Here is a 19015-nt window from a genome sequence, read left to right on the forward strand (position 1 = left end):
AATTTTGGGAGTTTTGTCCAACAGTTGCAATTGTCCTTCAGCTCATTTGGTTTGCATCATTTTAAATTCCATCATCAGAAAGTTTCAATGCCCTTCAGAATTATGGGTTTCAGGTGGTGAGAAATTTGTGTCATTGTACAAAAGAGAAGCAGTCTATGCTCCCTGATACATGGAGGCATTAATAATTTATTTTCACCCACAGATATTGCTCAAGCTACTGAGATCCTCCAGAAGTGTGTTTTACGCTCCCTGCGTTCCTACCCAATGGGCAGGGATTGGTTTGTACTCAATCCTGCAATGCTCCTGGTATTTACGATGATGATCCAGGTAGAGGCTATTGTTAAATGCAGAGAGATCCTTTGTGCATTATGCTTTGATGATATCAAGGTTCTTTAATATAATTGTTTGATTCATAGGGAGCCCAGTATCTTGCATTACACAAAAGTGCTGGAGAAACTCAGCAAGTCATATAACATCAAAGAAAGTAAAAGGCAATTGATGTTTCTGGCCTGAGTCCTTCATCAAGAATGTCAAAATTCAATAAAAAGGTGAGGAGAGGGTGGGTGAATGGGAAGTGGAAGAAACACAGGTAAGAGGTAATCGGTCTATACAGGTGGGAGGGTAGCAGAAAAAGAAACTGAGAAATGACAGGGGAGGGGCAGATGGTTAAGAAAGATACTTCTCTGATAAGAAAAGAAACAGAAGGGGATGTGCTGCTGAAGGAAAGGAGACATAGGGGAAAGGGAATGAGAGAGACTGGGGGAGGGGGTTAACAGAAATTGAAGGTCAATATTGATGCTATCTGGTTGGAGGCTGTAAGTTCTGCCGAGCCTCTTGTTTGGGATCAGCACCAAGCCAGGGGAGCTACTTGGTCAGATGATATTTTAATCAAGCTTTCCTTCCTTTGGAAATCCTGGGCAAATAAACTGTTGTACCTTAAAATATCTCTAACATGGTTCCAAACATTCAACATACAGTGAAGTGTAATTACATAGGTAAACCTAGCACTATAAAACCATAGAATATTACAGCAGAGAGAAACAGGCCATTAGATCCTTCTGCTCTGTGCCAACAAATAAAACTAGCTAGTCCCACTGACTCTCTCTTATTTCATATCTTTCAGACCACTCCTATCCATGTATTTACCCAATTTATTTTTAAAACTCAAAATTGAATCTTCATTCACTATATCAGGTGGAAGCTCCTACCACCTGAGTGAAAAACTTTTCCCTAATGTTCCCCTTGTACCTGTCTCCTTTCAGCCTAAAGCTATGACCTCTCATATTTATCTCCCCCAACCTAAGTGGAAACATGCTACTCACAACTACTCTGTCTATACCCTTCATAATCTTATAAACCTCTATCAAGTCTCCCTTCATCCTTCTTCGTTCTAAGCTGTTTAATCTTTCCCAATAACTCAACTCCTGAAGACCCGACAACATCTTCTCTGCACCCTTTGAATCTTATTGACATTTTTCCTGCTGCTGGGCTGCTGGGTGACCATAATTGCACACAATATTCTAAGAGTGGCCTCACCAGTGACATGAAATAACCAACATAACATCGCAAATTCTATGCTCAATGCTTTGATTTATAAAGGCTAAGATGTCAAAAGCTTTCTTTACCACCCTTTTCATTTGCAGAAAATGTCCATATTCAAAAAAGGAAGATTTTTTCACAAAGTAATTTTAGGTGGCATTGCTGAAGGGATGAATATTGGACTATATTCCTGAAAAACACTTTGCTCTTTAACCAGTCAAACTCTCTGGAGATGAAGGACTTCCATTTAAGCTCTGAAGAACAGTAATGTGTCATTTTGGAACCATTCATCTGGAATAATGGCCAAATGTAATGTCAGGGACTTAAACTCTCTCTGAGGTGAATGCTTCTCAATAAAACACTGCTTTTACACCTTATTTTGCTCTTTTTATTCCTTGTTTAGTCTGCATGGTGCGAATAAAAATAGGTGAAAATACATTTTCATACTAGCTGTTATTGCATGTGATAGACAGAAATTGCCTTCATCCCCTTACATTAAGAGGGAAAGAAGCAAAAGAGAGTCCCTTCAGAGTCACGGAGTGTCCATGGATTTGCCTTCAGCACTCCTCCATTCTCTGCAGCCCCACAGACTCCTGTTCTATCCATCAGCAACCAAAGTTCCAGATCCAAACCTCTGACATGATCAAGAACTCTTCAGCACCCAAAGCTCTTTGGGACACCTTCTTGCCCTCAGCACCCCCTGGAATCCCAGCTCTGGTACCTGGTTTCCATGAGCCAGTCTTCAGCAGCACACAGCATGCAGGTCCCCTGACTGCTAATCGCCAATAGCTCACAGCCCGTCCGGGTTGCCCGATCGCAACGCCCGCAGCCTGTGTGGGTCTCTCAGCCACTAAGCCTCTTGCTCATTTTCTGCCTTAGTCACCATCCTATAAGATTGTCTCCTCTGCTTCTTCTCAACAGGGGGCTTACTTCCTGGTCCTGCTGCTCTGTGCTGCTCCACTGCATCCATGGGTCTGCAACTCCTCGTGGCCCCTGCCGAGCATGGGCACTACCATCTTGGTCACAGACCACCATGGTTGCAGGGTTTTACTTTCAAAAACCATTGGCTCCTCTAACAGGCCATTTAAAGCCTGTATGGAGCTGTCAGGATTAGACCCGGGAGGGTGGACCTTTTGGAGCGCTGTCTCCGCTCTCCCGGGTCTGCAGCAGTACTTCCATTACTACAGCTCAGGCAGGGCTGCTATTTTTTTTGCATCAAAAGGTGGCATTGCCTTGAATAGTAACAATCAATTAAAAATAAAGTCTGTATTTACAGGCAACTGTAAATTTCTAGTCTTTTTTTTTAAAAAAAGCATTAGGTTAATCTTGAGTCTGTACGTTGTAAATTCATTGTAATGAATTGGTAAATTTATTGGAAAATGCAAGTTGATCAGAATTTTTAGGTTAGGATATTACTTTATTTTTTCATTGTTTATTGATATTGTTTGCCTTGTGACTGTTGATTGTGAAGGCATATTTGACATTGTTTTTCAATTCTTCAGATGTTATTTGAACTAACTAGTGCAAAATTAGAAAATAAAGAATGAAGTGATAGCTTTTCATGAAATAGGCAAACTGTCCATACTTAAAACATGCAAAAATCTGAAAACAAGAAGGAAGCTGCTCACACACAGAATTTATGAACAGGTGGAATACTGTGGTAAACCACTGTCATGTATAATAGGCACGCCTATTGGCCCGTTGCACCTGTGGCCCCACCCCACGGTCTCCTGTATAAAGGTGACAGCCCCCTGCAACTCAGTGCAGGACAACCGAACAGTAAGGATATGCCATGTTCTCAAGTGAATTAAATCCTATTGGTTTCTCTACAATAGTCTCCTGAGTGATTGATGGTGCATCAAATACAAACCCGCTTCATCTGTCCCCTTTGAAGTCTGACTGGTTCACCTATTCCTAGTCACCTGGCATCTATAGATTTCACTTGTATTGATGCTATTATTCGAAATGTCCAATGGTTAAAATATATAAGGAACAATCATTTTTTTTACATTTCAAGTAAATGTTCTTGTGTAAGTGAGTTTATTGAACTGCTGTTCTGTGAAAATTTAAAGAATGATTATTTATCATTTTGCAACAAGGAATATAACCCCCTTATGCAATTTTTTCTGGTACATAATAATCCATATTTCATTTCTGAATTTTCAGATGGAAAAAATAGTATTGACTAATGGAATCGCTTTCATCAAAAATTCTTTCATTAGCCCAAAGGTGTTTTTTTTCACAATCAATGTCAATCCATTTCTGCATGAGGTGAAGCTTTGATATTTCATACATTATCATGTTTGTGTTGAACCACATCTCAGAGAACATTTAAGTGCTGGGAACTGGGCCAACAATGGACCAGAATCAGAATCAGGATTTATTGGCATGAACAAGTCATGAAATTCAGTGCTTTGCAGCAGCCTCACAGGGCAGACATTCATATTGTAACCATCTCTTGACATTACTATAAATAAAAAAAAACTAACAGTAGTAGTGCACAAAAAGTAAGGCAGTGTCTTTGGTTCATTGATTATTCGGGAATCTGAGGGCAGTCCTCATCTTTTAACTCCTGTACCTTTTTCCCGATGTTAGCAGAGTGAAGAGGGCATGGCCTAGATAGTTGGGGTCTTTGAGGATGGAGGCTGCTTTTTGAAGATACCACTTCATGTAGATGTCCTTGATGGAGTGAAGTCTGATGCCTGTGATGTCACAGGCTGAGTTAACAACCCACTGGACCTCATTCTTGTCCTGACATTTGGTGCCTTCATGCCAGACAGTGATGCAACCAGCCAAAATGCTCTCCATGGAACACCTGTGGAAGTTTTTGAGAGTTTTCGGTGACATACCAAATCTCCTCAGACACCTCACAATGTATAGCCGCTGGCGAGTCTTCTTTGTGATAGAGGTTCCAGGACAGATCCTTGGAGATGTTGATACACAGGAATTTGAAATTCTTGACCCTCTCCACTACTGAGCCCTCAATGAGGACTGGATCGTGTTCCCTTGACTTCCTTCTGAAGGAAGCTAATGTTGAGCACAAGGTTCAATGAGCAATCCATAGATAATACATTCCATCTGTAGGAACCTGATCTTGATAATCTGTTGCCAGTGGGCCTTGGGTTGATCATAGAATGGCAATTGGTCATGGGAACCCCGAAAGAGTAAGCCCATGTAGGCAGTAAAATGCAGTCCGTTTTTACATCTTAAGTTCTGCTAATCCCAACTGCAGAGAAGCAAATATTCCATAATTTTAAGATTGCTTTTGACAGTTGACTGCAAAATGGGTGGAAGTAACTTTCTATAAGCTCTGCCCAGGAGTAATTTGATTTTAAACCTGAGCAATTTAACCAGTGAAGTCCCCACTCATATTAACGTATGGATTACTTAGAAGTGATCTGGCATTGTGTGCCTTACATCTCCACTGCAAGATTTGATTGAACTTCAAAACTGATTAATTTGATTAGTTCACTTTTACTATGAATGACAGACTTCAGAATCAAGGACCATGGTTAATAAAATGAAACAATCTAATTTGGTGAAATGCTTTTAAGTGCACTTCCATTTATTCCCCAGAATTACCTTGATTCACACTGATCAATCACCTTTTTCATCAATAATATAAAAAGGCTCCTGTTTCAGTTAATTGTACTAGAGCAACTAATAAGAGAAATAATGCACAAAAATTGAATTTCATCTCCAGGGAGGCAACATTCTAGTGAAAGGGGTCATTTAAAATTGAAGAAATTGATTAATTTCATTCCACAAAAATCAATAGGATGAGAATCAAGTCTGTTCTGCATGTGTCAAGCAATTCCTAGCTAGCGAAGGATAATATCCTACAATGAAACTAATGCAAGGTCAGGTCAAATATAAACAATCTGGCAGCTACCCAAATGTAATGGACACAGAAAACAATTACCAAGAACATGGGAAGTCATAAATATGGTACATCTGATATTAATTTCTGTTGCCATCACCAAATTCTCCACCGTCAACTTCCTGATAACCAAGATAAACTTAACCAGGCACATCACATGTGTTAACTTTGGTCTCTGCAGTGAAAGACAGTGAGTTCAGGCCACCTGAAACTTTATTACAGTCACACAAAATTTCTGCAAGTCTGATCAAATTTCAAAGTTAAGATATTACATACAACCCTGAGATTCATTTTTTTCTGTGAGCCAGGAAGTATTTCTACATATTGGTAGTGTAAACTGTACTAAAAAAAAATGTATGCAAAAGATAGAAATATAAACAAAGAAAGAAATCTAAACAAATTGAATGTGGAAATACAGAATAAATAAATATTCAGTAGTAAATAATATGCAAAGCAAAAGTCCTTTAAATGAGTCTCTGATTGAATGTTCTTTAGGAGTCTGGTGGTAGAGGGGTAGCAACTGTTCCTGAACCTGATTATATGAGTTTTGTGACACCTGTACTTCTTTCCTGATGGCAACATTGAGAACAGAACATGTTGTGGGTGGTGTGGATCCTTATTGATAGACATCAGTGTTCCATTTTGGTGTTCTCAGAGGTGGGGAGAGTTTTGCTTGGGATGTATTGGGCTGTGTCCACTAAGGTTTGCATGACTTTCTGCTCAGACTTGTTGGTGCACGCATTCCAGGCCAAGATGCAGTTGGTTAGCACACTTTCCACTACACATCTGTAGAAATTTGTCAAGGTATCCAATATCATACCAAACTTATGCAAACTCCTGTGGAAGTAGACGTGCTGACATGCCTACATAGAACATTACAGCACAGAACAGGCCCTTCAACTCATGATGACATTAGTATGTTGGGTCCAGGAATGGTCCACACACATAGCGACTCCCAGGAAGTTAAATTTGCTCTCCCTGATGATCTCTAATCCGCCAATGATCACTGGATTTTACACCTCTCGTTTTCCCTTCTTAATGTCTATATCGCTCCTTGGTTTCAGTGACATTGATTGTGAGGATGTTGTTAGTACATCATTTAGCCAAATTTCCAATCTCCCTCTCCTATGGTGGCTCATTCCTCCTTTTTATAAAACCCACTACTGTCATTTCGTCAGCAAATTTGAAAATGGTATTGTTGTCAGACCAGGCAACATCATCATAGTGTAAAGTCAGTAGAGCAGGAGGCTAAATGTGCAGCTCTGTGGTGCTTTTGTACTAATGGCGATTGTGGAAAAGATGTTCTTGTCAATCTGCACCGATTGGGGTCTGGAGTTGAATAAATCCAGGATCCAATTACATGATAGATTATTGAGGCCCAGACCTTGGAGGATGCTGATCAGTCTTGAGGGGAGGATGGTGTTGAATGCTGAACTGTAGTTGATAAAGAGCATCCTTTCATCTTTGATTACCCCAGGTATATATATGCATACACACGCACATGTATAAAATATATAAATATATATTGTATAGAAAGAAGAAAAAGAGAAAGAAACAGTGTAGAATCTTGGATTGGCGGGAGCATCACTCCTCAACACACTGGAACTCAACATATTTTATCTGATTATTTTCCACTTAAAGAAGAAGGTTAACACAGGTCTTAAGAGGCTGGAAGAACAATTCTTTATATTTATACCTAAAAATCATGTATACAAGTTCCAAATTCACAAAAATATAGGATATTTATTTCCCAAATTATATGTAATTTTCACTAAAGGAATGCAGCTTTGAATATTTGCATTCCATCCTTCCTTATCTAAATATGAGTCCAATTTCCAAGTCACTGCAATACATTTCCTTGCCACTGCTAATTCTATTTTAACAAATTGTGTTTGACATATTCACAATTTTAATTTGTTTTTTTTTCTCTTTCTATATTTCCCAATAAAAATAAATCTGGGTTTAATGGAAATACTGTACCTATAACTTGCTCTAAGAAGTTTCATAGATCCACCTGAAAACATGTCCAAGTTGAATGCAGGAAAATGCCTATCTCTTCACTGCACATAAATTATTTTGTTTATTTGCAGATGATGTTTCAATATGCTTGTTAGAACTGGAGACATCTCTGCAGAAATTACACTTTAATTTGGAGGAATATGGTAAGATTCCTGAGTACAAAATAAATTGAGATAAAAATGAAATTATGCCTCTTACAGAAGGAGACCACTGTCATTGTCAAAGAAAGACCCAATATTAATGGCCAAAAGATGGGATTAAATATTTAGAGATTCTGGTAGATAATATATTTTTTTAAATCTATATAAATTGCATTTTTGTCAATAAGTTGAAAAAGTTTTAAAAATTGGATGACTTTACCTAAAACATTAATAGGATGGGTTACTTGTATAAAGATGAATATATTTCCAAGAATTCAATATCTTTTCCCAACTTTACCTGCATTATTGCCACAAATTTTTTTTTCGAGAATTAAACAAATATCTAAGGAAATTTCTTTGTCAAGAGTTTATATAGAAAGATTGACATGGAAATATGAATTGGGAGCACTACAGCTTTTTAACTTTAAGAATTATTACCAAGTGGGTCAAATGAGATTTCTCTTTGAAGAAATAGAAAAACCAGCATGGGTCAAAATAGATAAAATAGGAGAGAGATTAGCAGAGGAATTTATATAAAAATGGGATTCAAAATTTTTAATTGGAATTAAAGAGACACAATTGTTGAAATGCTTGATTATTGATTGGGAGAAGATAAAAGATTTAATTGGAATAAAGAAAATATATTGTCTAAGATGCCCTGATTCAAAACCAACTTGTACCTTTTTCAAGGGATAGTAGATTTTTACTCATCTGGTCCAGTTAGAGCACTAAAAATATCAAAGATTGCTATGAACAAAGACAATTGTTGTCATTTGGACAATTGAGGAATAAATATGGATTGCCTAGTAATACATTGTTCTGTTATTTTCAATTGAAAGCATATTTAAGGGAAAAGTTAGGTTTAGAAATTCAGTTACCTTTCTGAAGTGAGTTGGAAACCCTTATTAGGAGAGGAAACACCAAAAAATTCACTTCTGCAATATACCTTTTATTGCAAAAAGGGACTATTAAACAGGGAGTGCATAATTTAGACAGAAATGGGAATTGGATCTAAATATTTCAATTGATGAGCAAAGATGGTTAGATCTTGATGAAAGTTTATAATAATTTGGCCCAAGTAATTTCCATTATTAGGAGAGATACAGTTTCATCACTACCATGAAATGAAAGCCCTCGATCTGCTAAAAACTTTACAATCTCAATTATTCACTCTAGAAGTGTGCCCCAATACTTTTGTTCAGTCTCCATTTCTTTCAGAAGTTGGGAATCGACACTTAAACCTCTGTTTTTGTGCATTGTAATGGATAAATATTTGTGAGAATTTGGTAATATTTGTGAGGAATTTGGTAAAATTAGATTAGGTTACATACATACACACATTTTAAAACAGATCTTATTTGAAAGACTGAAGAATTCATATTCAAGTAACATTACAGGATCTCTGGAGAATGTTATGCACATTCACAAGTAGGTGTTAATGGAACTGATGTTATAAAATGAAAGACCATTGTCATGTTGGAGTCAAACTGACTACAAGTACCTTTCTGCAAAGTGCTCACAGGAAGGTCACTCCTGGGTTTTGTTTATCTTAGACAACAACTTGAGCAGAAGGATAACTCCTGTTGTTTGCTGAAGAAGGTGGGGGTTTTGCAAGTGAGAGAGTCACATGGGCTTGCTGGAAGTCTGAGTTGGAGAAACAGAGAGAGAGAGAAGTCACAAGCTCACTCAGTCAGCTAGTGTGGATGACACTGAAAAGCAGCTAAACAGTGCAAATCAGGAAGAGCTGGTTGAAACTGATGAAAAGTTCCAAAGCAGTGGATGGCTGGAAGTACTATCTGTCTGATGTTTCTCTTGGAATAAGAGGAATAGAAGGGGCTCTGTCGTAACCAGAAAGAAAGAGGTTACCATCTGGAAAACCCTGATGGGGCAAGTTTCATCAGCAAGACATTGAGGTGACTAATGGTGGTACCTCAGTTGTGGAAATCCTGGAACAACAAATCTCTCTGCAAATCCTACAAGGACATTCCTGAGCGGTAAATATTTACCTTTCATGTACCAAAGCCTGGTGAACTTTATACATGCTAAATTCTTTGCACAGTCCAAGAATCCAGAGAACTTGGAAGAAGGAGAAGTGAGATTGAACTGTGAACCAAATAACTTTTCTTAAATTTACACACACATTACATACACGTGCACTTAGAATTAGAAGGGGGTTAATTTGGGTTAGTTAAGTATAGAGATAAGTTAAAGTTTGATTCTATTTTCATGTTTAAAGTTGATTTGATTAAAAATAACTTCTATTTTAAAAACCACTTGTCTTGGTGAATGTCTATTGCTGCTGGGTTATGGGGTCCTTTAGGCTCGTAATAGTATCAAGAGAGAAATTAATGGATTGCAGAGCCTAACCAATTTCTTGCATGATGGTTGTTTGTAGGTTTATGAACATGTGTGAAATAAAACTTCTGATAGTGCTGAGGTTTCTTTTAACTTTCATACAATTGCATGGATGAAGAGAAGTCACTATTAACACATTGACATTTATCACTTCCCTTGGTTATCCAATATTCACAATCACAATCATCTCGGTTGTTCGGCCGTTCACCAGTATCATTCGAGTAGTTGTTCTTTCACGTTCAGTGGATGCTGGTTGTTGCTGTACCTTCTGCCATACTTGTACTAATTGTTCCTATATTTCCATCACCATGAACATCAAATACTCTATCAACTCTTACATGTTTTTGATATCACAAGTTCTTTCTTTTACTTCCTTCGCTTTACATTTTGCACTTCCAGAAGCATAATGACGTCCAACATCTCTGGCTCTACTCATTGCTATCTGCACCATGCATCCCCTCACCCCAACATGTAAATGAATGAAACCAGCCAGTTGACTGAAGGGCTGAAGTGAGAATTATTTACAAATTGTGCAGCCTGCGGCAGCTGTGAGATACAACGCACCCATAATCTGTGTTAATAACCCAGATTAAAGGTGATGATAGGCAAAAATTACTAACTTTAAGGCAGTAGTTCTTAACCTTTTTCTTTCCACTCCCATCTTTGGCTTGGCTTCGCGGACGAAGATTTATGGAGGGGGTAAAAGTACACGTCAGCTGCAGGCTCGTTTGTGGCTGACAAGTCCGATGCGGGACAAGCAGACACGGTTGCAGCGGCTGCAGGGGAAAATTGGTTGGTTGGGGTTGGGTGTTGGGTTTTTCCTCCTTTGCCTTTTGTCAGTGAGGTGGGCTCTGCGGTGTTCTTCAAAGGAGGTTGCTGCCCGCCAAACTGTGAGGTGCCAAGTAGCACGGTTTGAGGCGATATCAGCCCACTGGCGGTGGTCAATGTGGCAGGCACCAAGAGATTTCTTTAGGCAGTCCTTGTACCTTTTCTTTGGTGCACCTCTGTCACGGTGGCCAGTGGAGAGCTCGCCATATATCACGATCTTGGGAAGGCGATGGTCCTCCATTCTGGAGACGTGACCCATCCAGCGCAGCTGGGTCTTCAGCAGCGTGGACTCGATGCTGTCGACCTCTGCCATCTCGAGTACTTCGACGTTAGGGATGAAAGCGCTCCAATGGACTTTAAGTAATCCCTATGTCAAGGTGCTCTATGATTAGTAAGGGATTGCTTAAGGTGGTATGTTGGTGGAAAGAAAAAGTTTGAAATCCTCTGTTTTAATCGTATCTAATTGACTCGTTATGTGCATGGTTTCATAACTCCAAATGAAATGAGCCAATGACAATTTTCCTCAAGCAAAAGATTTCAGCAACAATTGGGTCTAGAGCAGTGATTCTCCACCTTCCCTTCCCATGTACATACCACCTTAAGCAATCCCTTACTAATCACAGAGCACCACAGAGTATGTGAATGGAAAGAAAAAGGTTAAGAACAACTGGTTCAAGGGTAGAGATTTTAGCTCATTATCATTTTTAATCGGGGCTTTTTTTTTAAATACTTTATTTTAAAGTTTTCATACATCCAGTATATAAACTTCCATATACATCCATCATTTTGATACAGATTGACTCTGACAACAAAAAGAATTTACACCCTCTCCCCTTAAACTAAAACCCGCCTGAACCCCAACCCTGAAAAAAATCAGTCATTACTATTTGGCAATAATATATTAAATAAGAAAGAAGAAAAGAGAAAAGATAAGAAGACTACTGGATTATACTAAGGTAAGCCAAAGAACACCGAGAAGTTAGTCATCAAGTATTTATCTGCTCCATCTGATGAGGTCATAAGGAGTAGTGATTAGAAAAAAAACCAGAATTAACCCTCAATACCTATCTTATTTATATATGGGCTCCACACTTGCAAATATGTATTGTACTTATTTCTCAAATTATATATCATTTTTTTTTCCAGTGGACAGACTTTTGTAGCCAGTCTCTTTTTTACAAAACCTGCATTGATTAACTCTGGTAATAATCTATTTATCCTATTAGTCAAAACTTTTACAACAATTTTATAATCTACATCCAATAAATATATCAGTCTATATGAAGCAGGCTTTAAGGGCTCTCTTTTTTTTTGATATTACCGTAATTATTGCAGTAAAAACAGATTCAGGCGATGTATGGGTTGCAGAAGCTTGATGGATCATATCCATAAATATAAAGGAAGTAATAAATCCTTAAATTCCTTAGAGAATTCAGCCGGGAAGCTGTCTTCACCGGAGCTTTATTAATTTGTAATGTATTCATTGCTTCTTTAATTTCCAACTGCTCAATGGGAGAATTCAGCTCAACTGTTCTTCCATAAACAACACAGATAAATGTAATTGAGATAAATAACTATCAATTTTGTCATCATCCTTTAAAGACTCTGAATTATACAGTTTTGAATAAAAATCCCAAAATTAGTTATTTATATCTTGAGGTTTAAAACTAATATTATTAGAGTCCTTCCATGTAGCATTTATAGTTCTGGAAATTAGTTCCATTTTCAATTGCCATGTTAGTTCTTTATGTGATCTCTCACCTAATTCATAGTATCTATGTTTAGTTCTCATTATTGCTTTTTGCTGTTCTATTAGGTCTGCATGATGCTATATTGGAGCTTTATTATTAATTAATAACCTTCTTCTATCTTCTGACCTCTGAACATGAAAATCTTTTTTCCATATCAGTTATCTCCTTTTCTAATTGATCCAATTCCCATATATAATCTTTCTTTATTTTCAAGGTAAAATAAATGGATCCTAAATCACAAAATTGTAAGTTATTGAATGCAAGTTCAGATAACAAAACAATCAAATTTGCTCTCTTACAAAAGCTTAAAAATTCCAACCTTTTTAAAAGTAAACTATTTAATCGTAATCTATAAACTGGCTTCTCTTAATCAGGCATTTCCAACTGTGACAAAATAATGGTGAGCGGTCAGACAAAGCCAAGCTTTATAATCTACCTGAAGAAATGCCTACCTGGATAGAAATGCAGTACCATTATTATACATCCTTTAATATTTGATGTTGTGCTGAAAGTAAGAAAAAAAATCTATTCTGGAATATGGGTTATGTCAATTTGAATAAAAAGAATAATCCCTATCAGTAGGATGTAACCTATCAGTAGGATGTAACACTGGCTATTAAGTACAAATCTTTCATTAATATCAAGGTTGTTTTGGCTGTTCTATTTCTATTGGCTCCTCTTGAAGATCTACCAAATAACAGTTCTAAACAGAAATTCAAATCTCCACCCTCCATTACATTTTCATGGGCATTTGCCGAAGTTAGGAGAGTTTACTTTATAAACTTCTCATTATCTGATTTGTTTAGATAATGATTAAAAGATCTGATTAAAAGATCAAAAGGGTCCATAATTCAAAATAAATTTGACAATGAACCAATATAAACCTACGTGCTGGATCTGTCTTGACATGTTGATTATCTATTGGAAGGTTTTTGTTAAATAAAATTGATACTCCTCTTAATTTTGAATTTAATGAAGAAGATACAACATGTGTCAACCCAATGTATTTTCAATTCTGATGTTCTTTTTCTGTCAAATATGTCTCCTATATAAAGGTTATATCTACACCCATTTGTTTTTAAAATGTGCAAGTGTTACTTCCATTTGATGGTTCCATTAAACCCATTAATATTAAAATTTCAGATTTTTACTGATTCACACATTACTTTTTATTTCAACCTTTTTTCCATCACCTTGTCTCACAAACCTCCACCACTTAATTATGTAAGTCATCATCCTCTGAGTTTGCCCTCACCCCACCTGCAAATCCAAAGCAAAAAAAGGAAAATTTAAAAGAAATTAAAATAAGAAACACTACTAAATATAATATCATTTCACAGAATTAAAGAAGAAACTCCCCTTGCCACGTTGCTAACCTTAGCAACACTATCACACTTCCTGTGCAGGCATGACCAAAGTCACAGATATACACAAGAACCAGTGGTGATCAGTACCCTCCTCATCTCTCCCCACCCTCCTGAGATTCTTAGTACATTTCTTTTATTAAAACAAGCCTCGTAGTCATAGTGTAACTCCTATTCAATTATGCAGAGTTAACAAAAAAACATGTCATTCAGTCCTCAAGATCTTCATCCTGACTGTTGACTTGGCAAGATTTCAACAAATTCCTCTACCTTATGATGCTTTGTCCATTTGGAAGAAAAATATTCAAGGTTGGAGGGTGATGTAGAAATGAACGGTATCCTTTCTCCCATAAAGTCATTTTTTTACAGGATAAAATACTTTTCTTATTTTTAAAAGATATTCACAGATAGCTGGATAAATAACATTTTGCTCTTTTGATATTCAATTGACCCTTGTCTTTGATGAGCTTTCTGTACAGTTATTCTCAATACATTTTCTCTATCCTGATAACACAGGAATTTTATCAACACAGAATGTGGATTTTATTCAGGGATGGTTTATATTGGATGACTCAATGAGCCCTTTCAATTTCAATTTCTCCCACAAAGTTCCAATACTACTGGAATCCATTTTTGAAAAAAAAAGTGGCATATCTTGATGTTGCACCCCTCCTTTCAAATCCACAGTCTTAATATTATTCCTTCTGCTGTACTTTTCCAAGACATCCATTTTTTTGACAAAGCTTTTGATTTAAAATGGTCAAAGCAGTCTCATTATTTTCCATATGGGACATTCTATCTTTAACTTCTTCCACATCTTTGTTCAGTTTATTAACCACAGACTATCAGTGTGGTTTCTTACAGCCGCTGCACAAACATGAGAATGAAAATGTTTAAGTTCATAATTCATAATACTGTTCCTAAACACGGGGGCCCTTAAAATGCGGGACCCGTAGCATATGCTACTTTTGCTACTATGTCAATCCAGCCCTGCCATTAAGAGCTATAGCCATGGACTCATTAGCACCAGTTAATTTCAGCCTGTGCTCGTGATCCTCAAAATTGCTTCTGCAGATATGTGCTAAGGTGAATACCAGCACAGTTGGTACGAGCTGGATGTTCCAGTCATGATAAAAAGTTGAAAGTACATTTTGTAGTTAACATTTCAACAGAGTTCAAGCAGGTACATATCATTTACATATCTAAATTCTAATGCACATTTCCCGACATGATATCTCATTTATCCTTTCGAGAGGAAAATTCATCCCAAAGCATAGGAAAGAGCTATAAAAGTGTTACAAGATCAAACCAGCAACCACAAAGAAGGCATATCACACACGGGTAAAGATGAACAATTACTTTATTAACAAAAAAATTCACCTTCAAACTTTAATTCAAAATCCCCCCTTTTATAACAATGCCCACTGGTTACTATGCAAATTTCTATAACAGTGTAAAACTAATAAATTCCCCAGCCTAAATATGCAATTAAAGTCTGTTATATCTCCAACCAGCCCACAGAAAAACTTAGACACAAAAGACACAAGGCTCACAAAACTTCGATCTCAATCGAAGCAAAGATCATAAACAAAATTCAGTTTGTTTGGTAAACTGAAGCCAAAAAATCTTTGAGAGAGAGAGAGAGAGAGAGAGAGAGAGAGAGAGAGAGAGAAAGAGAGAGAGAGAGAGAGAGAGAGAGAGCACAAAATTTGAGGTTGTCTTGTGTTGCTTGCAGAGGGAGGGACAACTGTTTTGGTCCGGATCCTTCTTGCTTCTTTCAGAATGTTCATCCTTTTTGAAATCCCAACATTCTAAACTGTTCTCCAGACCATGACTCATGCTCTGGGCCTTCTTCCACTCCACAGCACCACCCAGTGGTGGTTTATCATCCAAGCCCAGAAAATTTTTGATCGTTTTCTGCACATGCTCAGTCCGTCTCCCACTCTCTCAGCAGTCCACTTTCACCTTGGCTCTGAAAGGCAAGCTGTCACTTTTCAACACAAAACCACACAACACAGGCCAATACACAACACCGAACTCTGTAACAAAAGCAAAAGCATAAATTCACCTTTCATACACTTATATCTTCCTCTATACGAAGTAACAATTTTATTAAAGCAAAACTATCAACAGGCCCAAAAAAATAAGATATTTGAAAGAGATTAATCATAATTATTCTTTAATGATACAAGAGAGATGCAAAATCTGAAGATTTTCAATACTGAGAACAATCATATTGAAAGGTTATCTTTATGTCATGGCAGGAGATGGGACTTGGTTTATTCTGCTAAAATGGTTCCAATATTGTTTTTAGCACTTCTAATCTGCTAGGTTCAACTGCATATGATTAAAACACTTGTTACCATCATGGAGATTCATTGAGTTGTACTGCGTAGGAACAGTCCCTTGTCTGCACTGGCTATAATACCTCTCCGCAGGAACCCCATTTGCCCACATTAATTTTTCTTACATCTACCCCTTTCCTATCCAAGTATCTGTTTAAAAGCATCTTAAACATTGTAAATGTACCTGCCTCTACCACTTTTGCTGGTAGAGGTTCATTCCATGAACCACCATCCCTTTCATACAAACTTGTCCCTCAAATTTTTCCCCTCTTACCTTAAACCTATGCCCTTTAATTTTACACTTCCACACCCCATGGCAAAAATAGTAACTATCTTCTCTATCATAATCGACACTTCATCATTTTCTAACCTCTACAAGGTCACCCCTTATCCTTCTACATTCTAGTGAGAATAAACCCAACCTATCCCATCTTTCCAAATGAATACAGCCCTCCATTCCAGGTAGCTTCCTGGTGAATCTCATGTTCCCTCTTTCTAATGGTGCCACATCTTTTGTGTAGTACAGAACAATATACAATATTCCAAATGCAGCCTGACCAATAATTTGTAGAACTGCGTCATGATATCCCAATATTAATACTCAGTGCCTCGGCCTATAAAGGAAAACATGTCAAATGTCTTCTTCACTACCTTATCAAGTTCCATCACCATTTACAGGGAGCTATTAACTTACACCCCAAGGTTCCTCTCTACCTCAACACATCCATTTCGTGTACAAGTCTTGCTGAGATTTCACATTCCAAAATCCATTATCTATTTCAGTCAAATAAATAATTAAATTAATATTTCAAAAGGTTGATTTTTTTTGGTAAAACAATGATGATTGTGACAGCATTAAAATTTAGGCATTCAGCATGGGAACAGGCACTACTGGCCCAATTACACTCAATAACCTACAATCGTACATTTTTGAAGGATGGGAGGAAACCATAGCACCTAGAGGAAACCCACGCAGTCACTGCGAGAATCTACAAACTCCTTACAGACAGCACCGGATTTGAATACAAATGGTTGGCCTTGTAACAGTGTTGTGCTAACCTCAACGCTAACCTTGCTGCCCTATTGCAAAATTTGTTGGAATTAGTCATTCATTCTATCCCAAATATGATTGGTAGAATACCCATGGTTTTCTTCAGAAGCACAGCCCAAAGCCACCACAGTTCAGTGCAAACTGGAAGGATAAATTTTGGCCAGACACTGTGAATATTTCACACACACTTCTGAACAGGGACATGGGATTTTTATGCTCACCTGACATAACAGATAGAGTCTTAATTTAATGTCTGTGAAGAAACACATCCAATATTGCTGCAATTGCTCAATACAGCTCTGGAAAAATCACTTTAGATTCATCTGGAACTATCTACCTTGTAGAAAAAATGACATTGAAATAATGGAGGCCAGAATAAAATGGTGGGAGTAAGGATACTCCTATTTTTGTCCCTAAAACAAAATTAATTCAATCTATATTTTCTAGCAATGATTTTTTGTAACACACTGATGAGAGCAAATTTGCACAAAATAATAAATTTATGAATAGAACCATCCATATCTAATCATAATTTCCTAATTGATGCTAAATATTAAACAGGCAAAATCTTCTGAATATTTTTGCATATGCTTTCCCATATAATCACAATGTTTTCAATAAATGTCTATTTATATATATATATATATATATATATATATATACAATCTACCTTTATTTTGGCCAATAGACTATTTTTTTTAAATTGAATACATCAAACCTTTTTTTGAGATCTGTACATCTGGAAATAATGTGCCTAAATTATTTAAGTTCTTGAGATGAATCAAAAGGAAATAATGTGCCTAACAAGTTGGAAGACATCTGATTATAAATATAACTATTAAGCAATGGTGAAACTTTGCTTACAACTCAATTGAAAACATCCACAGTCATATATGATTGGTCAATGAACTTAAAAAGATCAATCAACTAAAATATGAGATTCCTGAGAGAAAAAAAAGACTTCCTAACAGTTTATTACTTAATAACAATTAAAAATAACAATGTTTGGAGGTGAACTGAATGCTTTTTAATAATTTGTGTATCTTCTGTTGGAAGTTCTTTTTAATGTCATTCCATATTTCCTTTCACTATAGAAGGAGGACTTTTTGACCCTTTGATTCACCGAGGGATCCCGTTCCTCTATCATTTTTTTCTGTAATCTGTTCTCCACACATTTCCATCAACTGCCACCAGATTCTATTACGAACAAAACACAAGGGTTGCAGGCTTCAAGGGATCAGCTAACCGGACTGGTGCAGGGCACTAGAGTGGGAGAGCACCTTGCACTGGGAAGGAGAAGCCTGGGAGATGACCTTACAGGGAAAATGACCCTAGCACCAGACCAGTGAAGGGCTTGGTGAGCGAATAACTCACAAGAGGGTTTGGGCTGCTAGAGACTGACTCATGAGAATTAGACATCAGGATCACAAATTGTGAGAGTGCCGATGGCTAGGAGGGCTCCAAAAGGGCCTCAGGTGTTAGCAGTTTCCTGAATCATATTGGAGGTTTGAAATGAGGAGTTCAGGTTCACTGCTGGAACACACAAGAGGTTGAGTGGATGCAGAGACTGCAGGAGAGCTGGAGGTGAATCCACAGATACCTGATGTTATATAGTCAGGATAATGTGAACTATTTTGTAACCCCATAAGAATGCACCCTTCTCATTGTAGTAACTGTAGTGCACCACTGTGGAGTGTATATATATATATATATATATATATATATACATACATATATATATGT

General features: G+C 37.2%; 1 long non-coding RNA gene across 1 annotated transcript; it reads left to right on the top strand.

The window, feature by feature from the left end:
- The first annotated feature begins 209 nt into the window (after positions 1-209).
- Positions 210-1807, top strand: LOC138756353 (uncharacterized). Its single transcript, XR_011353016.1, has 3 exons — positions 210-327; positions 417-548; positions 1644-1807. It is a non-coding gene; the product is annotated as an uncharacterized lncRNA (long non-coding RNA).
- The last annotated feature ends 17208 nt before the right edge of the window (positions 1808-19015 follow it).

This window comes from Narcine bancroftii, chromosome 3, assembly GCF_036971445.1.
Source record: "Narcine bancroftii isolate sNarBan1 chromosome 3, sNarBan1.hap1, whole genome shotgun sequence".
NCBI lineage: Eukaryota > Metazoa > Chordata > Chondrichthyes > Torpediniformes > Narcinidae > Narcine > Narcine bancroftii.